Here is a 25,886-nt window from a genome sequence, read left to right on the forward strand (position 1 = left end):
GGGGAATCCCATTGCAGTATAACAAGCGAGCGCCTGTTTTCGGTTTTCGAGTGTGGTATTGAGGTGGAAATCCCACACCCCGGGGATTTGTGGCTTGGTTGGTCGTAACCGCTTCCTAGTGGGCTTCCCCCATTTGTCTGGAGGCGCCACAGCGGCAGAATGGACTGGCAAGAAAGAATGGTGGTTTTTCACCGTCAGGCCAGAATCCCGTTCTAGGGACAGGTGCAAGCTACGGCAGACAGTTCCCCTGCTTGCTAACTTGCCAGGGTGGCTTAAAATCAGAAAATTGTTTCCCTTGATTGCCGAGAGGAGGCCTTGAACAGAATCCCTGAGACTTGCATACTCAAACTCATTAAGGTTTTGCATCTGAGGATGACTAAAGCGTGCCACCTGTTGGAAGTTAGACCCCATGAAATTCCCTGTAATCTAGCCCACCAATCCCTGTTTCAGACACTAATACTGAGATAGCAATAGGCCCATATTGATTCCTAATGTATTCTTTAATACTGCTTGGCTTTTGTCTCTTTTAAAATAAAACCTATGATTTGATGCCCCATATGTTATAGATTGAAATGAGATGATTTGTTTATATTCGATACACATATAACATCATATCCTAAAGACTAAATTTCTCTTCAGTTATCTATTTCCCCAGCTTTTCATCTTGCTTCAAGAAACAGTTCCAAAAGTGGGACGTATGAAACTACTTTCTCCCCTCCCCCTTGAAATGCTTTGGTGAAAAAATAGCGAAAGCTAGAAGTATAGAATAAAAATGGTTATCACAAGATGTTTGGATATGGCAACAGGACTATAATTGCTTCTAAAATATACAGTAGAGTGCCACATTTAATCCTGAGAACACATTTTTTTAATGGTCATATATACCAGATATTGGTACATGATCTCATTTAATCTTCATAACAAACCTGTTATCTCCATGTTGAACACGAAGAGGCTAAGACTTAGGTTAGCTAACTTGCCCAAGGTCACACAGTCAGGGACAGGATAAGGATACAAACTCTAGTGCATCTGGTTGCTGGGGAAGGAGGGGTTTAGTGCGTGGGTAAAGGGGTGGGAGTAATGTTTAACCCTCGTACTGCCACTCCATCTACATTTTCATTAAGATCAGAGCTTATGAATGAACATACAGGCTTGGATCTGATTTTCCATTTCATAGATTCAATTCAACCTTTGTGACTTTCCAGTAATAGAAACTGTTGTTTCAGAATGGATTTGTGTGGAATTTTTTAAGGTGGCACTGAGCCTATAAACATGGATTTGAGACATGTTTCTTAGACTTGCAGAGAATGCACTTATGGTTGCCAGATGGGGAGTGGATGGAGGGACAGGATAGTTAGGGAGTTTGGGATGGACATGTGCACACTGCTGTATTTAAAATGGACAACCAACAAAGACCTACTGTATAGCGTATGGAACTCTGCTCAGTGTTACGTGGCAGCCTGGATGGGAGGGGGGTTGGGGGGAGAATGGATACATGGATACGTATGTCTGAGTCCCTTCTCTGTTCACCTGAAACTATCACAACATTGTTAATCGACTGTCAGATCAGATCAGATCAGATCAGTCGCTCAGTCGTGTCCGACTCTGCGACCCCATGAATCGCAGCACGCCAGGCCTCCCTGTCCATCACCAGCTCCCAGAGTTCACTCAGACTCACGTCCATTGAGTCAGTGACGCCATACCCCAATACAAAATAAAAAGATTAAAAAAAATTTTTTTTTAAAGACATGTGTCTGTTCGGCTCTCCCAAAACAGTTTCAAAAAGTTGTTTCCCTTCACATTTAAATCTATAAAATGTATATGCATCAGGTAGAATGAATCATTCACATTTCTCATGGTCACATTCCAGTCCTATCTTCTCCCTACACTGCACACCATTTTCTGGTCTCACTGCCAGTCATTAAAACATTGACACACGTGTGTGTATGTGCCTTAACCAGGTGAAGAAATCTATGCAAGCTGTAGACCATAATCCAGTTTCTCTGTGATTGTAGCAGCTCTTCATTAGAAAAATCTTGGAATTTGTACATTTAACAATGGATGTAAATTTAATATTTTTATATAAATGCATTATTATAATGCAGGTATTAGATCTTGTTACACATTCCTAACAGTTTTCACTGTAGTTGCATCGATGGGAAATTCATCCAGGGGGGCTACAAAGTTTTATACTCGGGTCACATATTTGAGAGGGTGGTGAGAAAAGTATAGATAAGCATAAGGGATTATTTGAAAATTATATCCCATGGAAGTTACAGCTTTAATGTTAAATTGGTGAATAATATTAGGTCAGAAATAAAAGACTCTCTTGTAAATTCTATAAGCTTTGTTTTCTTTCTTGGGCAATATAACTGGTTTTAGGACATCATGATGTTACTTTTTTCATTATTCTATATTCTGTTGATAGTAAAGCAATTTGTTACAACCATTTTGCCTCACAGAAGTCACTTGGTTTTGGAAGCACACAGCTCTGGTGCTTATGGAAATGCTGAGGTGGAGCCTTTCTGCCCTGGGGATTTCCAGTTTCTGATCAGATAAACTCAAGAAAAGTCCTGATGTTAACTGAGGGGAAAGTGGAAAGCAAAGAGAGGCATTGTTTGATTCTGGGGAGTAAATGGGTTTTCCGATGGGGAGCACCTCTATCTTCTACAGTCAGTTGTCTCATAATTAAAAAGCATCCAAGAAGTCTACTTTCTTCTATTCAAGCAGGATTTTATTTACTGCAGGGCTGAGCACCCTTTTCTGGTGCAGTGGTCAATTTGAGGAACATTAAAATGTTTCTGACTACATATTTGTTTTTCTGAAACATATGTTTACACTGGGAAAAACCATATGGGCAACTATGGATGCTTAAGTGTTATTTTTTTTCCCTTCGCCAAGGATTTTTTTTTCTTTTTTTGGAAGCAACTAAAATTTTTCCAAGCTATGTAACTAACATGCATTGCAGTGACTTATTGTAATGCACATTTTAATGTATTGTTGAGTAAGACACTGGGAACTGGCATATTGTCTTTCCTTGACTGACCTTGTAGGCTACTTACTTGTGAAATGTTTTGTTTTCTTACACTTAACTTAGTATTCTCTAAAATGAGATATTTGTCTCTGTGTCAGCAATCTGGAATCACGAAAGTTCACAGTCAGTTACTCTGAAATACTCGATTTTCACCAGTCGTCTTTTTCTCTCCTTGGTGGAAGCTATAGCAAGGGTTTTAATTTTATTTAGAAAGTGGTTCACAACCTGCTAGTTAATCCATCCCCTTTCCAAACTGAACCAGAGTTCACAAATGCTGGCCAGGCACACCCTCCATAGGACTTTCTCCAATAGTCCTGGTCTGTTGAGAGACCTAGACCTTTGGTTGAGCTTGTATGCACTGAGTTGCCCCATAAGGAAGATGTAAGGGTTCCTAAAGTGGGCTCACATCTGTGGGCTTTGGGCGCAAGGGAGGATGGAGGCTGCTTATAGGAAAGGGCCAGGAAATCAATTCTTCTGTACCAACATGAGTATCTATTGTGATTTCTACTTGCAAATATGTATGTGTTGTAAAATATTCAACCATTACATAAATATAGAAGGTAGAGGTCCATGGTTAGAATCTTTGATAGTCTTATACCTTCACGAGACCACCGTTAATAGTTTGGTATGGATTTCTCTGGATTTCTTAATGCAGATACTAAAATGTTACTGTTCACCAACAATACTATACATAGGTGCATACTGCTTTGCAGTTTCTTTTCTTGTACTTGGCAGTATACTTTGAACCTCTAGAGAGCCCTTGAATGGCATACTTATGGACACGGCCACAATGGGAGCTAGATGAGAGGAGACCTGTAACCAGGGCTGGAGGAAGGGAACTGATGTGTGCTGTGTCCTGCCATAGGTAGTTTCACATTCGTGTCTCCTTTAGCCCTTTGCAAGGACCCTTTGTGGTCAACTCTTTCTAGATTAGAAGAGAAGAGTCCGAGGTACGTGACATAAGGAGCAGAGGCTGAGGTGCAGGCCCTGGCCAGTATGGCTCAGAATCTGGGCCTTTTCCTCCTCTTCACTCGCACTGCAGGATGGAGAGCGCCTCCCACCCTCCTCTGCCTCTGCCTGTCCACCGGGGCCCCCCTTGCTGTTCCTGCTGCCTCAGAGCCTTAGCACTAGCGCCTCCCTCTCCTGGACCATGCTTCCTGCAGATTCCTGCATGGTTTGCTCCCTCACCTCCTTTTGGCTCTGCTCAAAGTCTCATCACTCCTTTAGAACTACACACCCTCCCACAGGCATTCCCACCCCTCCTCCTGCTTTGCTTTTATCCACAGCCCCTCCAAACACACTCTATAAAAATCAGCCCCAGGGAATGAACGCTCCAGAGCACAGGGATTTTGTCTATTTTGTTCACTCCCCTAACCCTGGTGCTGTGGAAAAGAACTGACAAGTCACCGTGGCATCCTTGAGTCTTTCCAACCTCCCACTCTTCTTGTTTTCTTGTAGCCCTTACAGTTCCCCGTCGTGAGCAGTGAAACCTCTCAAATGCAAAGGCTCTATATGTGTTGGGGGTGGGGGAGAACAACAAGAAAAGTGGAGAAGAATCGGGGGAGATCTTGTCTTACTTTTGAGCCGTTGTTGGCAAAAGAGGAACCTCCCAGACAGAGTCAGCCCTTGGGAAGATGAAAAGAAAGTCTCCTGAGGGCTGCAGTGTATAACAAGGAAGCAAAAGGTACATCGGCATATGGCTTGGGATGGAAAGGAGACCTGTGTGGGTTCCCTTCTATTTGGAGTGCAGAACGATTTTGAAGACTTCCAAAGAAGGATGCTCTAGATTTCACCAACTTTCCCATGGCCTGAGTCACTAGAAAAGAAAAGGAATCTGTGAACACTCAAACAGGCAGGTTAATCATGGCACCAACAGCTTCATCCTCTTTTTTTTTTTTTTTAAGTTGAATACCTGTTGGTGTCTTTCCTGCTTAAGCCAGGGTGTGAAAGTTCATTGCCAAAGCATTTATCTCATGACTCTGAGTTTTGCAGAAAACGTACCCCAATAGCATCCCAGCCTGAGATTATTTTGGTCCCAGCAGTCTCAGACTCCGAGTTACCGTTCATTCATCTATTGTTTGCAGTAGTTCTTGGGCAGCAGCAAAATGATGGGCATCTGGGACACGAACGTGACTCAGAACACTGTAGAACTGAGTACACTGGAATGCCAGAGGGAGGGAATGGCTATGGGATGAAGTCTCGGTGGAGCCTCTCCTCAGCCACAGGGAAGCCTCCTTCTCCTTCTCTCCTCCTCAGTGCCTTTAATTGCTGCCCTAGGCGGTCCGAATTATCTACCAGGAGAGAATTCCCCTCCAAGAAAATGCAGCCTGCCTGAAACTGCTTTTGATTTGTAATGGAAACTACTCAGTAGCTAGGACAGGGCCAATAACTCGGGCTCCCACAGCTCATTAAAACAAAGAATTTTAATAAGTATTTCTGCCCTTTGCAGCCCAGGTTTTGGAAGTGCATTCTGCTATCAGGCAGCTCTTCTCTGAATTTCAGCCTCAAGCCATAACACACGCAGTGCTTTCTGCTACTCTTGGCTTGAACTAAGTCTGAAGTGAGTTATTTCATCCGTGATTTTCTGACAGTCCCCCATCCCAGTTACAGAATTGCCATCATGTCCAGCCAATGCAATATAGAAATAAGGTTAAGTAACCTTTCTCCCATAATGATTTCCCTTCAAACAGTTAAATCTTTGATTTTACCTTATTTTGATGCAGCTTTAAAAAAAAAAAAACACAAAACAATTTCTGTGACACTTGATAATTCTCCTTTAACCATGGCCACTGAAATGTATTAGTTATACCCTTCAAAACAAAATAACAAGGTAAAATATATTGTAATTGTGTTCCATTGTTTGGTAGCAGAGCTTCAAAAGAAAAGCCTGGAAGAGTCTCTTTCTTTTCTCCCTGTCCTTTCATTATCAGTTTCTACCAGGGACTCTGCATTTTCACTCCCCACTTCCTGTCTTACCGGGAACCCCTGTCCCCACCCGTCTTCGTCTTCGGAACAGAACTCTTAAAGGTCACCCCTGATTGCCTAATCACAAATCCAATGGCCCTTTCTCAGATTTCGTTCCTGATGGCTCAGCAACATCTGACCCCATTGACTTCCACTCCTTGAACTGCTCCCTGCTGGCAGTGTCTTCCTAACCTGTCTGATCTTTCCTCAGCTCTCAACCTTTCTGTTCTATCAAGAGGCAGCCCTGAGAAGAAATTAGAGTGTGAGCTCTGCCCAGGGGGTGAATCCTGGCTCTAGCTCTTCCTAATTGTGTGACTTTGCACAAATGGTTTAATAACCCCATGCCTCAGTTTCCTCATCAGTCAAATGGGAAGAAGAGTAGCTTTGTCATAGGGCTGTCAGGAAGAAGATGAAATGAGTGTGCCTGGTAAACAGCAAGCACTCAGTAAATGTCACCTTTTATCCCTGTAACTTCCTGTTTGGATGCCTTCAGAGTCTGGTAGCTGCGGGGTAAAACCGTAACTTTAGCACCTGATTAGTTTGCTCTCTGCCCCAACCCTTTCCAGAGTGTGCCCACTTCCTAGCCTTTGCTCTGATCCTCCTTCCCCCGCCAAGGAAGGGAAGAGAGCTGAGCGCTGTGCCTGCCTGGAGGCTCTGAGCACAGACCGCCTTACAATGAAAGACATCCTCCCTTGGGCACCGAGCCTATCTCTCTCAGGCAGATTATAAATTACCTAAGGACACCAGCTGTGATTTATACTCTTAAAAAATATTGCCTCAGCATTTAGCACTGTACTTTACACATAGTAGGAATTTAACTCATATCTTTGAACTGCCAGAACTTTATAGGTTTCCTTGGTCCTCCCAAAATCCTTTTTCCTCCTACACCGAAACACCTATTGATCGGTCCTAAAGCCCATGTAAGCTTTATATGGGGAGATTGACTTGACACCACAGGGCGAGTTAACCACCTCAACCTTTTTGGAATGAGGAGGGATATACAGAAATCATTAAAATAATGGGAGCACAGGGAGTTATTTAATGCTTTTTAAAAGGAGTTTGAAATCCTACCAACCCATGAAGCTGTTAGGATTTTATAAAGTGGAGCTTTCTTCTGTCCTCCTGCCATCCATCCCAAGTAAAATGAGCTCTGAGGGTTTAAGTGGCAAATCTTTAGACCTCGTTACAGGCCTGCTCCTGAGCCACTGTGTTCTAGCCCTGTTTTCTTTCCCCTTACTATGCAGGTGAAGAGAACAGTGAAGTTGAATGAAGATCAGAGGAGGGGCTGCCTACTAAAAAAAAAGTTAATCCTGTTCCTGACATTCTGTTGGCATGGCAGATACTCCCATCAGTTTCTGCTGTGTCTCTGAGGTCGTGTATAGTCACAGAGTTGTGCTGCCAGTAGAAGTTTCCCCTCTCTTACCCTGGCAGCCTTACAGACCATGTTCTTTGCATCTTCAGATCTGTAGCAGGATTTTTCAGCTTCAGCATTATTGACATGTGGGGCTGGATAACTTTGTTGTAGGGGAGCTGTCCTGTGCACTGGTTAGTAGCATCCTGGGCCTCTACCTACCAGCTGCCAGTTGTGATGACCAAAAAATGCCTCTACATATTGCCAGATGCCCCCTGGGAATCTTTGGCATCTCTCAGTTGAGAACCATTGCTCTATAGGATCAAACATGGAAACTCAGCATCTTACCATTGTGCAAGAATACCAGAATTTGGACAGTTGGGGGCAACTGAAGGTGAGGATTTTAATAGCTGTAAAAGGTGAATTTATGTTTGAAATTACTAACACAGGGAAACTTTAGTGTTATAAGCAGTTATAGATTTTATCATAAATAAGAAAAAGTAAACAAATAAAGTCATTATAGAAGTTGAGACCATTTTACCCCTAATGGCCTTGGATCTGAATACAACACCTCATTCTAGGGCTGTTTCAACCATCCATGGAATATTTTTGTTGGAATTGTATTTAAGGCCTTTGGCAGTGAGTATATAATTGTATTTAGGCCTTTGACTATAAGTATATTAAACCAAAAATAATTAATATTTCTGGAGAAATTGTGGTTAATTACCATTGGAGAAAATTATATTTGACCTAAGGTTGGCTGGCTCGCTTCACCAGAGGCTGCTTCTGACCACAAAGATGCTTGAAAACAGCACTTGCAGGCGCTTCAGGGGTGAAGGAGTAATGACAAGGCATTTTTAGCTTTGGTGAAGGCCCACAATTGATCAGCAGTGTCCATGGCAGTCAGAAAATGTAACTGTATACGTGTGATTTGAAACCCAACTCCAACTGACAGTCACCATGGTGTTCTTTCTAAAGACAGTAGCTACGTTTCATGTCACGCCCCAAGACTGAAAGTAACAATAAATATACTGCCTTCTGAAAAACCTTAAGGCTCCAGCCTCAGGAGAGACCTGCTTTGACCAGAGATCACCTTTGGTGTGTTAATTTCCTTTGAAAAGGAAACGCATACACAGAAGACCCCAAGATGCTCACTACCCAAGAGTTGAGAAATGAGCCTTGTGCAGTGTCTTGAATCAAGGAAGCCAGTAGACTAACTGATTCCATGGATAACTGTGAGCATCTTCAGTGTTCCAGACTTGTGCTAACAGGTGAAAGGAACTCCAAATGTCATGTCAGTGCTGTGAGGTGAACTGTGTTCCCCCAAAATGCATATGATGAAATCCTAACCCCCAGTGTGGTTGTTTGTGGAGCAAGAATCTTGAGGAAATAATTAAGATTAAATGAGGTCAATAATTAAAAAAAAAAGATGTATCCCAATGTTCATTGTGGTGCTGTTTACATTAGCCACGACATGGAAGTAACCTAAATGTCCATTGACAGATGACTGAATAAAGTAGATGTGGTACATATATACGATGAAATATTATCCGCCATAAAAAAGGAATGAAATTGGGTCATCAGTAGTGATGTGGATGGGCCTAGAGTCTGTCATACAGAGTGAAGTTAGTCAGAAAGAGAAAAACAGATATTGCTTATTAATGCATATGTATGGAATCTAGAGAGATGGTGCTGATGAACCTATTTGCAGGGCGGGAACAGAGATGCAGACGCAGAGAACACACGTGTAGACACGGGGGAGTGGAGGGTGAGATGAATTGGGAGTGGGATTGACATGCATACACTACCATGTGTAGAATAGGTAGCTAGTGGGGACCTGCTACATAGCACAGGAGACTCAGCTCAGTGCTCTGTGGTGGCCTAGAGGGGTGGGATGGGGTGGGTGGGAGGGAGCTTCAAGAGGGAAGGGGTATATGTATACATATAGCTGATTCGCTTCATTGTAAGCAGAAACTAACACAACATTGAAAAGCAATTATACTCCAGTTTAAAAAGAAAAGATTGACTGAGGTCATAAGGATGGGGCCTTAATCTGCTAGGGAGTTCTTTCTAGCTGTCTCTCCCTCTCTCTTTTTCCCCACTCCCAGTGTGAGGATATAGCAGGAAGAAGAGCTCTCACTAGAACCAGACTGTACTGGCACTCTGATCTTGGACTTTTCATCTCCAGAACTGTGAGAAAATAAGTGTGTTATTTAAGCCATGTAGTCTAAGGAATTTTGTTAAGGCAGTCTAAGTTGACTAGTACATCCAGCATCCTCACTGAACAGATGAAGAGACTGGATCCAGAGAGGTAACGACTTTCCCAAGGTCCAGGTACTAAGTTAGTGGTAGAACTGGAGCACAAAACAGGTTTCCTGAGCCCTGGTCCAATGTCTGTTCCTCTTTCCCCACTGCCTCGGGTCATTGTTGCTGTTGTTGTTCAGTCGTGCAGTCGTGAAGTGTCCGACTCTTCACAACCTTGTGGACTGCAACACACCAGGCTTCCCTGTCTCTCAACGTCTCCCAGAGTTTGCCCAAGTTCATGTCCACTGAATCAGTGATGCCATCCAACCAGCCATCCTTATCTCTAGAACCCATCTCTCCTCATAGTCCTTGTGCTTGCCCTGTTTAGCTCAGCATTGCTGTGAGGATCAGTGAGATGGTACAAAAAATGACAGTTTAAGTTCTAAACTACAAAATATTTTACAACTCAGATTTTGCCTAGGATGCAGAAATCTGGGCTTCCTTGGGAGCTCAGCTGGTAAAGAATCTGTCTGCAATGCAGGAGACCCCAGTTTGATTCCTGGGTTGGGAAGATCCTCTGGAGAAGGGGTAGGCTACCCACTCCAGTATTCTTGGGTTTCCCTGGTGGCTCAGACAGTACAGAATCTGCCCACATGTGGGAGACCTGGGTTCGATCCCTGGGTTGGGAAGATAGATCCCCTTGTCATCTGAATTAAATTCACCCATTCCTGTCCATTTTAGTTCACTGATTCCTAAAATGTTGATATTCACTCTTGCCATCTCCTGCTTGAACAGATCCAGTTCACCTTAATTCATGGATCTACCGTTCCAGGTTACTATGCAATATTGTTCTTCACAGAATCAGACTTTACTTTCACCACTGGACGCATCCACAACCAAGTGTCTTTTACACTTTGGCCCCGCTGAATTCTTTCTGGAGCTATTTCTCTGCTTTTCCCCAGTAGCATATTGGACACCTACCAACCTGGGGGGCTCATCTTCCGGCGTCATATCTTTTTGCCTTTTCATACAATTCATGGGGTTCTTGAGGCAAGAATACTGAGGTGGTTTGCCATTCCTTTCTCCAGTGGACCATGTTTTGTCAGGACTGTCCACCATGACCCGTCCGTCTTGGGTGGCCCTGCATGGCCTGGCTCATAGCTTCGTTGAGTTATACAAGACTGTGATGCATGTGATCATTTTGGTTAGCTTTCTTTGATTGTGATGAGGTGATCAAGATGGCGGAGTAGAAGGATATGTGTTTATTTTCTCTTTTACAAAGGTCAAAAAAGAGTCAATTCCTTGGTTCTGTTTGACTGAAGTATGATAATGTTTTGCTCCCACAGATTCTGCATACGACTCTACTTCCTGAATGAAAACATGTCTCTCCTTCTCCAAGTCTAGTTTATCACCTGTATGTGTGTTAGTCACTCAGTTGTGTCTGACTCTCTGCAATCCCATAGCCTATAGCCCGCCAGGCTCCTCTGCCCATGGAATTCTCCAGCCACGCATACTGGAGTGAGTTGCCATTCCCTTCTCCAGGAGTGCTTCCCAACCCAGGGATCGAACCTGGGTCTCCTGCATTGTAGGCAGATTCTTTACTGTCTGAGCCACTACTCAGACAGTAGATTCCTACTATACATAAACAGATTTCATTTCCCAACATTTTCCATAATTATTTCACCCAGTTTTTAACCTTCCAAAAAGAATCTTCATCTGTTATATCATAAACTAAAATAGTTCCATTTGAATCTCTGTAGCAAATTAGACCCAATCCATGGAATCTCTTCTGACCTGCTGTATACCATATAGCAAGATTTATTTCCTCACCGGTATTTAACTTCTGAAAGTGGTGGTCTAGGCTTGTCTTGCTGCTCAGGAATGTCATCAGAGGCTAGGATTTCGTTTAGCATTTTGTTTCTCATGGTCATGAGCACATGCTTCACCTCCAGGCATTTCATGTATATTCCGGGCAGGAAGAAGGAGAGGGACAAAGGTGAAGTAAAAAAGCTTTTTCCTCTCCAGGTTTTACCTTCATACTGGGGAAGGGACTTCATGTTTTATTTTATTAATCAGGACTATATCACATTACCACTTCTTAATGCAAAGGTGTCTGGGAGTACAAGTATTTTGCTTTCTAGCCTCTACTGTAGAGGGAGAAAACGGTTGAATGGGACTTGTGAGCCAAGTTAAGGTAATTATCACAGAGAACATGACATCTCTGCAGAATCACTGGGGGCTAGAGAGCCAGGCTCAGAATATAATCAAGGTGGCCAGGCACAGCTCAAAGGCACGGGCGCTGCCGCACTAGTCTGGGCTGGTCACTTGCAGTCAACATTCATGCCATTCCCATGGACTCTCATTCCACCAGTTACACTTTTGCATTCTTACTAAGGATTCAGAGTCCTTGGATGAGCCTAAGTCATATTTCCATGCTGTAATATATAGGAAGGGTAGGGAGTGAGACTGTATGGCCTCCTCTTGGGCTTCCATAATGGCCAAAGGGAGAGTCTGCCCACCACCCATCTTGTAATTCCTCCAGTAGAGATGGTGCTACAATGCTATGCAGCCAAAAATGACAAGTAGTGACCATCCCCCTATTTTATAGATGGGGAACCCAGAGTTCAGAAGGAGGAAAGAGCTCAGTCTATACTACTGAGTGGGTGAAGGGCAGAGGCAGGATTTTATCTTATCCTGATGCCCCCAATCTGCTTGGTCCCAGAGAAGCAGCTCCCCTCAGAGTCTTCTCAGAATCTTTGACATTCCCTATGATGAGGGAGGGTTGTCTTTGGAGGCAGTCCCTCCTTTTTCCAGTCTGTGGGTAATTCCCTCTCTCCCTGTAGGATCTTCCCAACAACTGCTTCCTCTTTGTCTTCCTTTCCAAAAGTAAGAACAAACTTACTGACACTTAGGACTCCCATAAGACAATATTGAATGGAGTTTTTTTAAATGAAAATGCTATGTGTTAAGTACCATACACTTCTGAAGAGGAATAGCTAGGCAAAACCCCTCAAGATTTATATAAAGGTGGATAAACTTTTCTGGCTACCATCACCCACCAGCCTGTGTGAAAAAAAGACTAGACAGGGATTTCCCTTGTGGTCCACTGGTTAAAGATCCCATGCTCCCAGGGCAGGGGTCTTGGGTTCAATCCCTGGCCAGGGAACTAAGATCTATATATGGCCACATATAGCATGGCCAAAAATAAATGAATAAAAATACTCTACAAAATAAAATATATATTAAAAATAAAACATAATTCTCAACTTAAAAAAAAAAAAAAGACTAGTCAAGAAGATTTGATTCACTGGGCAGAGTTTGAGGGACAGTGCAATTGGAGATGGGCAGGGAGAGCCTTGATGCCTCCCAGCCAAGGGAGAGGGCTCCCACAGCACCCTCACTTTGGTGCCCCTGACTCAGATCCTATGGAGATTCCCATAAGGCCTTTTCAGAAGCCATAGCTGCATCCCAAGGTATGTTCCATCTTTGGACACCAACCCAGAGAATGCTGTCAGTTAAGGAAGCTTTACAGTCAAGTGCAAAGACTTTAGCCCCTTTACTTCAATCCTTGTCAACTCCTCCACTCCCGGCCCACCACTGATCCTGGGACGTGAGAGCAATGGAAGAAAGGAAGGAGAGAAAAGCAGATTTCATCTCCTTCCCCATTTGCAAGACCTCAAGCTGTGAGTCAGTCTGAGCCATGTGGACAGAAAGAACTTTGAGCTAAAAGTGAGATTGAAGATTTGATTTAGACCAGATGAATTTAAAACAAAAAACAACACCTGAAAATTAGTCTTAATTGCTAAAATTAGGTGGTCCTTGAAAGTGTGAGTAATCAGAAAGCTATGGAGTCTATTTGAAGACAAAGGTTGGGGAGAGATAAGGCTGTTTCTAGTTGTAACCACATTCAGACTGTTGTTACTCTCCTTTTCCACAGATAACATTCCAACTTTTGAGAAAATGCATGGGACTAAGGCATAAGGATTTCTGGAGGCGAGCCCCCGCTATTGCACACACTAGGAGGGTAACTCTGGACCACTTTGTCTTCTGGGTCTTGGCATCCTCTCCCCAAATGATGGGATTGTACTTTGTGATTTAGGTATCCCAGAATAATTTCTCTACTCCTCTGAACCGTGCAGTGACTTAAAACAGCAGGACAAAATAATTCACACAGCGAGCTTGCTTTACAAATTATACTTCAGTTATATTTGTTGGAAGAGTCAAGCATAGATGAATGGCATTTGGCAGGAGAAAACCTTAGTACATCCGAAACCCTTAATTATGCACAATAGGCAGCTCTGTAGCTTGGTCTATGTCAAAAGATGCCACATTATCAAATGACACATTGTAGAGACGTGTCAGAGTTTTTGCAATAGCTTGCTCATCTGTAGTATGATTGTCCTGTGTCAGACAGGTAGCATCCATGTTGTCACCTGAGTCTTCATTTGAAAATCTAAGTGCTCCTATATTTAAAGTCCTCTTGTCTAGTTCCTATAGCGATGAATCCATTGAAATTGATGACACTAAATAGGAAGTTTAGTGATAACATATTTATTTCCAGAGTTTGTATGTAGTTAAATATCACCATACTAGGTATAAGTTTTATACAGAGCTCCTTATGAATTTTATTATATATGTAATATATAAAAATCACACATAAGTAATATATATATCAGAAGCACTTTTCCTGCAAAAAGAAAATCATATGTAATCCTCCTACCCTAACAGGCTTCCCTAGTGGCTCAGACTTGGTAAAGAATCTGCCTGCAATGCAGGAAATTGGGTTTAACCCTGCTGGTTCAATCCTTGGGTCAGGGAGATCCTCTGGAGGAGGGCATGGCAACCCACTCCAGTATTCTTGCCTGGAGAATCCCATGGACAGAGGAGGCTGGTGGGCTACAGTCCATGGGGTTGCAAAGAGTCAGACACAACTGAGCAAGTAACTCTACTCTATAATTACTATTCCCCTTTTGTGCTTATTCTTTCAGACCTGTTTTGCAAATACACAAATATTAATGATTGTTTTCTTTTTTATTATTTATTTTGGTAGAATACACATAATGTAGAATTTACCCTTTTTGGGAACTTCCCTGTCAGTCCAGTGGTTAATACTCCATACTGCCAATGCAGAGGGCATGGGTTCAATCCCTGGTCAGGAAACTAAGATCCTGCATGCTACTAACTGTGGCCAAAAAAAAAGAATTTACCATTTTACCTATTTTGGTAAAATACGCATAACATAGAATTTACTATTTTGACTATTTTTAAATATATAGTTCAGTGACATTAAGTGCATTCACATTAAGTTCTGGAGATCTGCTGAACAAAATAGAGCCTGTAATTAAGTAAATCCACATTGTTGTTCACCATCACCACCATACATGTCCAGAACTCTCCTCGTCTTGCAAAATCGAAGCTCTGTACCTGATAAACACGAGGACTTTTTTTTTTTTACAGCTGCACAACCCCACTACACACACTTTGTGTTATTGATGGCAAAAATTTTCTTTTTATATCCTATCTCATATTTTGAGGCATATATGTTCAGTTTAATAACTTACTGAAGACAACAAGGAGGCCTGTGTAACAAAAATGGGAAATAAAACTGGAAAAGAGCATTTGCAGGGCCTTGTGGACTATGGTGAGCATTGAATTTCATGCAAAATTTACCGGGACATCTTTGTATAGTTGAGGGCGGAAGAGTAACATGATTTAGTTTGTCTTACTGGGCTGCCTCCTAGAGTTTGATTAGCAGGGGGTGGGAGAGAAAGCAGACAAGCAGTGGGGAGTTTCTTTCAGGTGAGAGTTGATAGTGTCATGGACCAGGTTGCCCTCAGTGGAAGCAAAGGCAAATGGTTGGATTCTGGATATATGTGGAAGGTAGAACCAGTAGGATTTGTTGATGGATTGGATGTCGGGTGAGAGAGAGAGAGGAGTCAAGGTTGACTTCAAGGTTCTGGGCTTGAGCCACCGAATGAAATTGCCATTTCCTGAAGTGGAGATGGAGGAAAGTGAAAGTCGTTCAGTCGTGTCTGACTCTGCGACCCCATAGACTATACAGTCCATGGAATTCTCTAGGCCACAATACTGGAGTGAGTGGTCTTTCCCTTCTCCAGGGGATCTTCCCAACCCAGGGATCGAACCCAGGTCTCCCACATTTCAGGCGGATTCTCTACCAGCTGAGCCACAAGGGAAGCCCAAGAATACTGGAGTGGGTAGTCTATCTCTTCTCCAGTGGATCTTCCCAACCCAGGAATCGAGCCAGTGTCTCCTGCATTGCAGGCGGATTCTTTACCAACTAAGCTATCAGGGAAGCACGAGATGGAGGAGGAGGAGGTTTTAGGTGGGGGGAAATGAAGAGTTCTGTTTCAGTCATTTTCAGTTTTACAATCTATGAGATGTTTCATTGAAGATATCAAGTAGGTAGCTGGATATGCAAGTCTGGAGTTCAAGGGAAAGAATGGGGCCAGAGATACCATTTTGGAGAAAGCATGTGTGAATGACATTTTTAAGTCGTGAGACTGAGTGAGCTCACCTAGGCCCTGGAAGAGAGGAGCAGTGAATAAGACAAGAGGTCTGAGTAATGAGCCCTGGGGCATGTCAACATTTAGAGGTCAAGAGGAGGTAGAGGACCCAGTGAAGGAAACTGAGAAGGAACATCCATTGAAGGCAGAGATAAAGAGTACAAAATATTTCAAGAAGGAAGGGTGAGTGGTCCGTTGTCCCATGTGTCTGAGAAATTGAGTGCTGTATTTATCAACATGAAGGTCATGCCTCGTACTTGGGATGTGGCTCTTGTCACCAGGTTCCGTGAACTGATGATGTCAGGGACTCCTGAATCAGGCAATTCTCCTTCCTTTCAGAGCTTCTGAGTCTTAGAGTTCTGCTGCTGCATATTCACATACATTTTGAAATTGGGGCTATTTTGTCTGTACAAATTCTTCCCCAAATCCTGTCTGGGAGGAGAGGAAGACACTTGGCGCCCTCTAACTTTCCTTCTTTAAAGGTCTATGCTGTCTGTCTTTCTTTCTTTTAAATCTTTAGTTGCACCACACGGCATGTGGGATCTTAGTTCCCTCATCAGCAATGGAACCCATGCCCCCTACATTGGCAGCTCTGGGTTTTAACCACTGGACCACCAGGGAAGCCCCTTTATGATATATTCCTTGATAGAAAATCACAGTCCCTGACTGTCTTAACAGCTGTCTGCATGTGTGCTTGCTCAGGCATGTCCGACTCTTTGTGACCCCCGTGGACTATAGCCTACCAGACTTCTCTTGATTTCTCTGGGAAATCAAAAAATTTGTCTTGATTTCCCGGGCAAGAATACTGGAGTGGGTTGCCATTTCCTACCCCAGGGGATCTTCCTGACCCAGGGGTTGATCCCCTGTCTCCTGCATCTCCAGCATTGGCAGGCGGATTCTTTACTGCTGTGCCACCTGGGAAGCCTTCTTAACAGTTACCACTTATGTAAAAGAACTTTATCTTTTAGCTGAATGTTAAACATCTCATCCTCCAGAAGATAATTATCTAATTTTCTAAATCAGTTGATCCCAAAATGAGTATTCTGTCTTCTCTTGGACCCTCCAGGCAAATAGGTGTTTTTTCCTGCCTCAGAGTGGAGAAATCTTGTTTTAGTGTGATCTGTTCTTTAGCTCACTAGTTTTCCTTACATTCATCACCCAACAATTATTTAACAAAATTCCAACAGCATACTATACTGTATGCATTGAGTCTCATTTGAGAAAGAAACTCTTAGAAAGAGTTTACCAAGTCCCAAGCAGAAGGAGAAGAAGGCATCAGAGGATGAGGTGCCTGGATGGCATCATCGATGCAATGGACATGAACGTGGGCAAACTTAGGGAGATGGTGAAGGACAGGAAGGCCTGGCGTGCTGCAGTCCATGGGGTTGCAAAGAGGCAGACATGGCTTGGCGACTGAACAGCAACAAACCAGAAGTGATTCCCATGGGCAGAAAGGGCAGGAATAACTCAAAGGAAAGCAGGATTGTGAAAAGGTGTGGAGGGTAAGAAAATGTCATCTCCTGGAAAAGTAGAGCATTAGCTGGACCTCAAAAGGTAGAAAGGATTTGAACAGGTAGAGCAAAAGATAATCATGCAAGATATTTAACATCATAGTCAAAGTTAGTGCTGATTGCGATGACTGTTTATACAGACAGGTTGGCCTGAAGAGATGGGTTCCTTGTAAGAGATAATTCACACTGAATCATGAACTCATGAAACTCATTCACACTGGCCTGTGCTTGCGTGGCCAATGGTATAAAGATTCTAGATTACCTTTCAGAGGGATATTGATGGTCTGTAGTGGTAGTGAGGCACCTTAGAATTTAGAAATAAGATTGCCTTTATTATCTATTCATTTGCATTCATATGTGAGACACTGAAGAAATATGAAGACAGATAGGTCCCAGTGTTCAAAAGCCTTGAATGGTGACTGCCAAACCACACCCCCCACAAACTGCAAAAGGTATTCAAACCAAGTCCCTGGAACCTGTGTTATTTTTGGTGGGGGGGGAATGTGATTTAAGGCAGATGTGATTAAGTTAAAATTTTTGAGATGAGATCATTCTGGATTATCATGGACACATGGAGAAGAAGAAGTGGCAGTGTGACCCAGAGGCCAAGACTGGAGTGATGAGGCCGCAAGCCAAGGAACACCTGGAGTGATGAGAAGGTAGAGGAGGCCAGAACCAGAGCTTCCCCAGAGAGAGCACAGCCCTACCAGTGCATTAATTTTGGAACTTTGGCCTCAAGAACTGCAAGAGAATATATTTATACTCTTTAAAAAGAATATCTCCATGTTTGTGATACTTTGTTACAGTAGCTACAGGAAACTTAATGATATTAATTATGGTTATTAACAAATGGTATCCAGCCCCATCACTTCATGGCAAATAGAAGGAGAAAAAGTGGAAGCAGTGACAAATTTTATTTTCTTGGGCTCCAAAATCACTGTGGATGGTGACTGCAGCCATGAAATTAAAAGACACTTGCTCCTTGGAAGAAAAGCTATGACAAACCTAGATAGCATGTTAAAAAGCAGAGACATCACTTTGCTGACAAAGGTCCATACTATCAAAGCTATGGTTTTTCCAGTAGTCATGTATGGGTGTGAGATTTGGACCATAAAGAAGGCTGGGCACCAAAGAATTGATGCTTTCAAATTATGGTGCTAGAGAAGACTCTTGAGAGTCCCTTGGACAGCTAGGTGATCAAAGCAGTCAATCCTAAAGGGAATCAACCCTGAATATGCATTGGAAGGACTGAAGCTGAAACTCCAATACTTTGGCCACCTGATGCGAAGAGCCAACTCTTTGGAAAAGACCCTGAGGCTGGGAAAGATTGAAGGCAAGAGGAAAAGGGGATGACAGAGTATGAGATGGTTGCATGGCATAACCAACTCAATGGACATGAATTTGAGCAAATTCTGGGAGATAGTGAAGGACAGGGAAGCCCGGTGTGCTGCAGTCTGTGTGGGTTTAGAAGAACCCGGTAGTTTAGTGAACGTCACCTGCTTTGTGATATTAGGGAAGCAAGTCCAGAACATAACTATAATATAGCAAATTTAAATACAATTGTTGGGACTTCTCTGGTGGGCCAGTGGCTAAAGCTCTGTATTCCTAACGCAGGGGGGCCAAGTTCAATCCCTGGTCAGGAAACTAGATCCCACATGCCACAACTGAAGATCCAACTAAGACTTAATGCAGCCAAATATGTATGTATGTATGTATATATATATATATATAGTCTCTGATCAGCTTTTGGTGTGCTCACTCTGGGCCCCTGGTAGTGAACTTGAGCATTTTGGATCCTGAAAGGGAAGCTTTCTCTCTTTCTCACACATGTACCAATGAATACATTTGCAACCTGGTTTTTATTTCTTGGGAGTTTGATTAGCATGATTTAGCTAATCACGCAAAGGTTGACTCAACCTTGAGATTGACAAAACTAGAGACCACATCCTGACGCTTAGTGAATTTGCCTGCTAAAGCCACATGATCAGACATTTTGAGATACAGGCTTGGAGTCTCCCAGATGCTATCTACTGTTACTGTTGATCCCTCTACGCCACCTCAAGGAGCATCATGCTTCCCCCTCAATTTAAAATCTGGGAAATGTATTTGTTCAGCAGACATTTTTTCTTGGTGCTCACATATAGGGGTGAAGTAAGGGGCTGCTGAGGCCTGGAGAGCTCATTGATGTATCTTTCAGGAGAATGACCTCAGTTCCTGTGTTAGTTTCCTGGGGATGCTGTACCAGACACTGAGTGGCTTGAAAGAACAGAGATGTATTCTCTCACAGTTCTGGAGGCCAAAAGTCTAAGATCAAGGAGTCAAGAGGGCTATATTCCCTCCGAAAGCTCTAGCTGTGAATCATCTTCGCCAGTTCTGGTGGACGCAGGTGTTTCTTGGATTGTGGCCTCATCACACCAGTCTGTGCCTTGGTCTTCACATGGCCTTCTCTGTCTTCTCTTTATCTCTTTTAAGGAAACCTGTCATTGGATTTAGGGCCCACCCTACTCCGGTATGTCCTTAATTAATCACAGAGACCTATTTCTAAATAAGGTCACATGACTTTTGCAGGGGGCGCTGGTCAACTGACTATATCTCCTTAAGCTGGAAAAGCTGCAAGGGCTGAAATGAGTCTTAGGTTATGCTAAAATAAATATGAATGAGGACTTCCCTGTTGGTCCAGTAGTTAAGACTCTGTGCTGCCAATGCAGGGTTCAATCAGGGTTCAATCCTGGTTGGGGAACTAAGATCCTACATGCCATTTGGAATGAACAAAAGATTAAAAAAAATTTAATACAAAAATATGTCAACTACAGCACAGACTAAGTAGATCTCAATCTGCAAATGCATGGGCAATAAGACAGCATGTGTGTGTGCTCAATCACGTCTGGCTCTTTACGACCCCATGGACTGTAGCTGCCCAGCTCCTCTGTCCATGGAATTTTCCAGGCAAGATTTCTGGAGTGGGTTGCCATTTCCTGCTCTACGGGATCTTCCCTACCCAGACATGGGATCAAACCCACATCTCCTGCATTGGCAGGCAGTTTCTGTACCGCTCTGCCACCTGGGAAACCCATAAAACAGTATGTGTGAATGTTAATCACTCAGTCATCTCCAACTCTTTGCTACCCCATGGACAGTGGCTCGCCAGGCTCTCTGTCCATGGAATTCTCCAGGCAAGAATACTGGAGTGGGTTGCCATTTCCTTCTCCAATAAGATAGCATAAGGAAGCTTAATAATGGTCAAGAGACCACACTGGCTGGTGGCAGCAGTGATGCGCAATGTCTCCTGTTAAGATCCCTAAAGGCACCTCTCCAAACGAGGAACCTGCCCATCTGGCTCCCTTTCCCTCCTCTAATTCAGATCACTCCTGCAGTACTGCTCTCTACAGATGGAGCCAGTTCCCTCATCACCTGCTGTTCTCTGTTGGTGTGGACACCTGTCTCCTGGCCCAGGGTCTTCACAGCTTTGTAGCTTTCCGTGGACACTCTGGCACTTATTCCAAAGGCTTTTTTTCTCCTGTTGGGATAGGTTTGTCTTCTAAGGGCTGCCCCGCCCATAGTCACTCTAGTTACCCAAGCTATTGCCATCTTGGCATCTGTGCCTGAAGCTCAAAAGGCCACGTGAAGGCGTGTCTCCATGACATTCCTGGACTCATGGCCCTCTACGGAGAAGTTACTGACCTCATCTTTAGTTAAGTTAACTTGTGGCATACTCCAGTGTTGGTTTCTTTATGATTTGATTCTTCCCATCTCAGTAAGAGGACAATGGGTTCTAGGCCAGAATGTTGCCTTCTAGCTTCCCAAACTGTGTTCTTATTCCTCATTCACTCATAAGGAGACCCTGGAAAGCACATTGTCAAATTAAACCAACCCTATAGACAAAAACTGCCTCTGCCGCCTTGCGCTATGCCCATGTTCCAGCTGTATTGGAATAAAGCATCTGAAACCAGTGCGCAGGGAGCAGAACGGCCAGTCTACCAAGTTGCCGCAGGACTAGAGTTCCAATTCTAGGTCATCCAGTCACTGACAGTGTGGATCCAGGAAAGGTTTTCAACCTCCTTGAACCCAAGTTCTGTAAATTGTAATTCATCTATAAATTGGGCCTAAAATTATATACTTTGAAAAATTGTGAACTGTGAAAGTTTAGTGAGATGGCAAATGTACGTGAAAACTTAGTGTCATGCTGATTGTGAGTCACCACTCTATAAATCTGCTGCCATGACTGTAGGCAGAATCCACAGCACAACTGACAAAGAGTGATCGTCTGATAGCCCCATGCAGATTCAATGACATTTCCAGTGAATCCACGTGACTGTAATAACACTCCTGCCCCGTAATAGCACATCTGCCATGAGTTCATGTCTTTTCTCTAGATCTTTCCCAGTTTTTCTGCCCTTTTCTCATACCTCAGTGGAAGAATTATACTTCTTTTCAAAACTGATAATCTCTGTATTTGTGATTCAGAACTCTATTTACATAGTCCATCCCTTTATTAGCTGCATTCCCTCAACAAACCCAAGTTGTGCCCTTGCTTAAAAACACTGTTCCTTAATTCTGCAGCCCACTCAAGATACATGTGGTCCCTCCTTCCCTTTAGCTGTCAAGCTTCTTGAGTGCTTCTAAAATTATTTCACACATGTCTGTTTCACATGACCCCATGCTGCGTACAGTGGTGGACGGCGGGCATCCATTGTGGCCGTCAGTGGAGGATGATGCCACCAGGTCTCCTGCAGCTAGGAGTTCTGAACAAAGGGGATGATGAGTCTATGAGTACATAAAAGAAAAAAATCTATCCTAAATATGGTGGAGGTAGGGCATGGAAGGTTTCCTTGAGCAGATAATCTAATTGGAATCTAGGGATTAATCAGGTGAGAGAACTTGAGACAGTTCAAGAAACTGAAATGAAGCTGGGGAGATTTGAGAACAGAGACTGATGGTCCCCGTGTGATGGAAGGGACAGACCAGAAGCTGCTCGGATTTGGTCACCTAATTAACTCACTACTTGATTCTCCATTTATGAGTGTGGTTACCTAGCTTTCTTTTCCACTCTTCCCTAAACTCTAGGAGAGCAAGGGTCATGGCTATTTTTACTTACTTTATGCCCAACTGCTAGTAATGTTGTCTGCCAGTAGACTATCATTAAACAGTGATAGAAGTGTCTTTCAGGAGCTAGTCAGATAGCAAGAAGAAAATAATGTGTTCTAATGCTTTGGCTTCGAGTGGGGTATTCTAATGGAATTATATTGTGTATGTTAATGGGATACAGAATAGCAGCCATTAACTCATAGGGGTGTAGGTACAGGTGTGAAGTAATCAGCAAACACCTTTGAAAAGATGAGTAGACATCCGTTGAGCAAATGAGAGGAAAATGGCATTGTGGCAGACGGAAAGACTTATACAAAGAAGTGAAAAGACTTCATGAGTTGAGGGAACTGAGTGACGTTTCTATAACTGGAATGAAGGGAACATGTGGAGAAATAGTAAGAGGTGAGGCTGGACAACTGGGGCACAGATCATGGAGACCCTTGCCTATTTCCTGTGGAATTTGAGCATGTGTGGAGACAGAGATGATCTCTAAGTAGGAAAATAGCATGACGTATTTGCATTTGAAAAAGACTTATTTTAGCAACTGGAACTCTCAGACATGGCTTGTGGAAATATAAAATAATAGAACCATATTGGAAAGCTGTTTGACAGTTTCTTACAAAATTTAACATACACCTATCCTGTGAACTGGCACTTCTATTCCTATATATTTATCTAAAATTGAAAATATATGTCCAAAAAAGATAGACAAAAATGTTCATGACAGCTTTTTCATAAGAGCGAAAACTAGAAACAACTCAATTTTTCATCAACAGATGAATGGAAAAATAAGTTGTGGTATATCCATACAATTGTGTACTACTCACTGACTTCCTCAGTGGCTCAGCAGTAAAGAATCCTCCTGCAATGCAGGAGACCCAGGTTCAATCCCTGGGTTGGGAATATCCCCTGGAGGAGGGCATGGCAACTCACTCCAGTATTCTTGCCTGGAGAAGCCCATGGACAGAGGAGCCTGATGTGCTACAGTTCAGGGCGTCACAAAGAGTTGGACATGACTGAAGTGACTGAGCACGCATGCACAGCAGTGTAAAGGAACAAACCAGTGAAAATGCCGTAGCCTGGATGACTTTCACAGTCACTGTGTTGACTGAAGAATCCAGACACAAGATAATCCATACCATGTGATTCCATTTACACATAGTTTAAGAACAGGCAAAACTATTCTGTGGTAATAGAAATCAGGACATTTCTGCCTCTGGGCATCAGGGGCTTGACTGGAGAGAGTCATAATGGAACTTTCTGAGGCTATGGAAATGTTCTATTTCTTGATGGGGTGGTGGTTATGCTTAAACCTGTCAAACTTTGCACTTACAATTTGTGTGTTTTATTGTATGTAAATTATGCATCCTTTTTTTTTTTTAAGTACTAGAGGAAAAAGACTTCTGTGGAAACAGTGTGGAGAATACTCAAAGAGGAATTGAGAATTGACTTGGGGTGATTGTAACAATGTGGTAGAAAAATTTGAATGCTAGAATTTAAGCAATGGGTTTGGAAAAAGAGGGAATGAATTTCCGGATTATTGAGGTAATAGGATTTTTTTTTCTTCTTCCTCCAACCCCCTCCCTTCTAGCAACCACATGTTAGTCTCTGTATTAGTGACTCTGTTGTTTAGTTATGTTTGTTCATTTATTTTGGTTTTTTAGATTCCATATATAAGTGAAATCATACAGTATTGTCTTTCTCTGCCTATATTATTTCACTTAGCACCTCTTGGTCCAACCATGTTGTCACAAATGGCAAGATTTCATTCTTTTTCATGGCTAAGTAATACTCCATCATGTGTTTATGTGTATCTACATATATGTATATCACATCTTCTTTATCCACTTCTCTATTGATGGGCACTTAGATTGCGTCCATATCTTGACTATTGTTAGTAATGCTGTAATTAACATAGGGGTGCATATATCTTTTCATTTTCTTTGTATAAATACCCAGGAGTGAAATTGCTGGATCTTATGGTAGTTCTGTTTTTAATTTTTTGAGGGAGGCCATTATGCTCCTTTCCAGAGTAGGTACACAAATTTACATTCCCACCAACAGTGCGCGCGCGTTCCCTTTCCTCCGCATCCTCACCAACACTTGTCATCTCTTGTCTTTTTGATAATGGCCATTCTGACAGGTGTGAGGTGATATCTCAGTGGTTTTGATTTGCATTCCCCTGATGGCTAGTGATGTTGGGCATCTTTTCATGGGTCTATTAACCATCTGTATGTCTGCTTTGGAAAAATGTCTATTAAGCTCCTCTGTCCATTTTTTAATCAAGATTTTTGTCTTCTTGATGTTGAGTTGTGTACATTCTTTGTGTGTTTCAGATATTAACCCCTTATCAGATATATCATTTGCAGATATCTTCTCCTATTCAGTAGGCAGCCCTTTCATTTTGTTAACAGTTTCACTCTGCAAAAGCTTTTTAGTTTGATGCAATCCCATTTGCTTATTTTTGCTTTTGTTTCTTTTGCCTGAGGAGACACCCAAAAAAGTATTGCCAAGACTCATGTTAAAGAGCATATTGCCTATGTTTTCTTCCAGAAATTTTATGGTTTCAGGCCTTACATTTAAGTCCTTAATCCATTTTGAGGTTATTCTCATATGTGATGTGAGAGAGTAGTCTAGTCTGATTCTTTTGCTTATAATTCCCTCAGTTCAGTTCAGTCGCTCAGTGGTGTCTGACTCTTTGGGACCCCATGGACTGCAGCACGCCAGACCTCCCTGTCCATCACCAACTCCTGGAGTTTACTCAAACTCATGTCCATTGAGTCAGTGATGCCATCCAACCATCTCATCTTCTGTCTCAGTTCAGTTCAGTCACTCAGTCGTGTCATACTCTTTGCAACCCCATGAATCACAGCACGCCAGGCCTCCCTGTCCATCACCAACTCCCAGAGCTCACTCAAACGCACGTCCATCAAGTCGGTGATGCCATCCAGCCATCTCGTCCTCTGTGTAGTTTTCCTTTATTTCCTTTATTGAAGAGGCTGTCTTTTCCCCATTGAATATTCTTGCCTCCTTTGTCATAGATGTATTGACCATATCAGTGTGGGTTTTCCCCCTGGATTCTCTATCCCCTTTCCTAGATCCATGTGCCTGTTTTTGTGCCAGTACCATGCTATTTTTTTTTTTTTTTTTAATTTGGCTGCACTGGGTTTTAG

General features: G+C 42.8%; 1 pseudogene; it reads right to left on the bottom strand.

Moving 5' to 3' along the window:
- The window catches only part of LOC104991044, a 73,879-nt pseudogene that overhangs the window by 36,888 nt on the left and 11,105 nt on the right, over positions 1-25,886 (bottom strand).

Source organism: Bison bison, unplaced genomic scaffold, assembly GCF_000754665.1.
Source record: "Bison bison bison isolate TAMUID 2011002044 unplaced genomic scaffold, Bison_UMD1.0 scf7180017864181, whole genome shotgun sequence".
Lineage (NCBI taxonomy): Eukaryota > Metazoa > Chordata > Mammalia > Artiodactyla > Bovidae > Bison > Bison bison.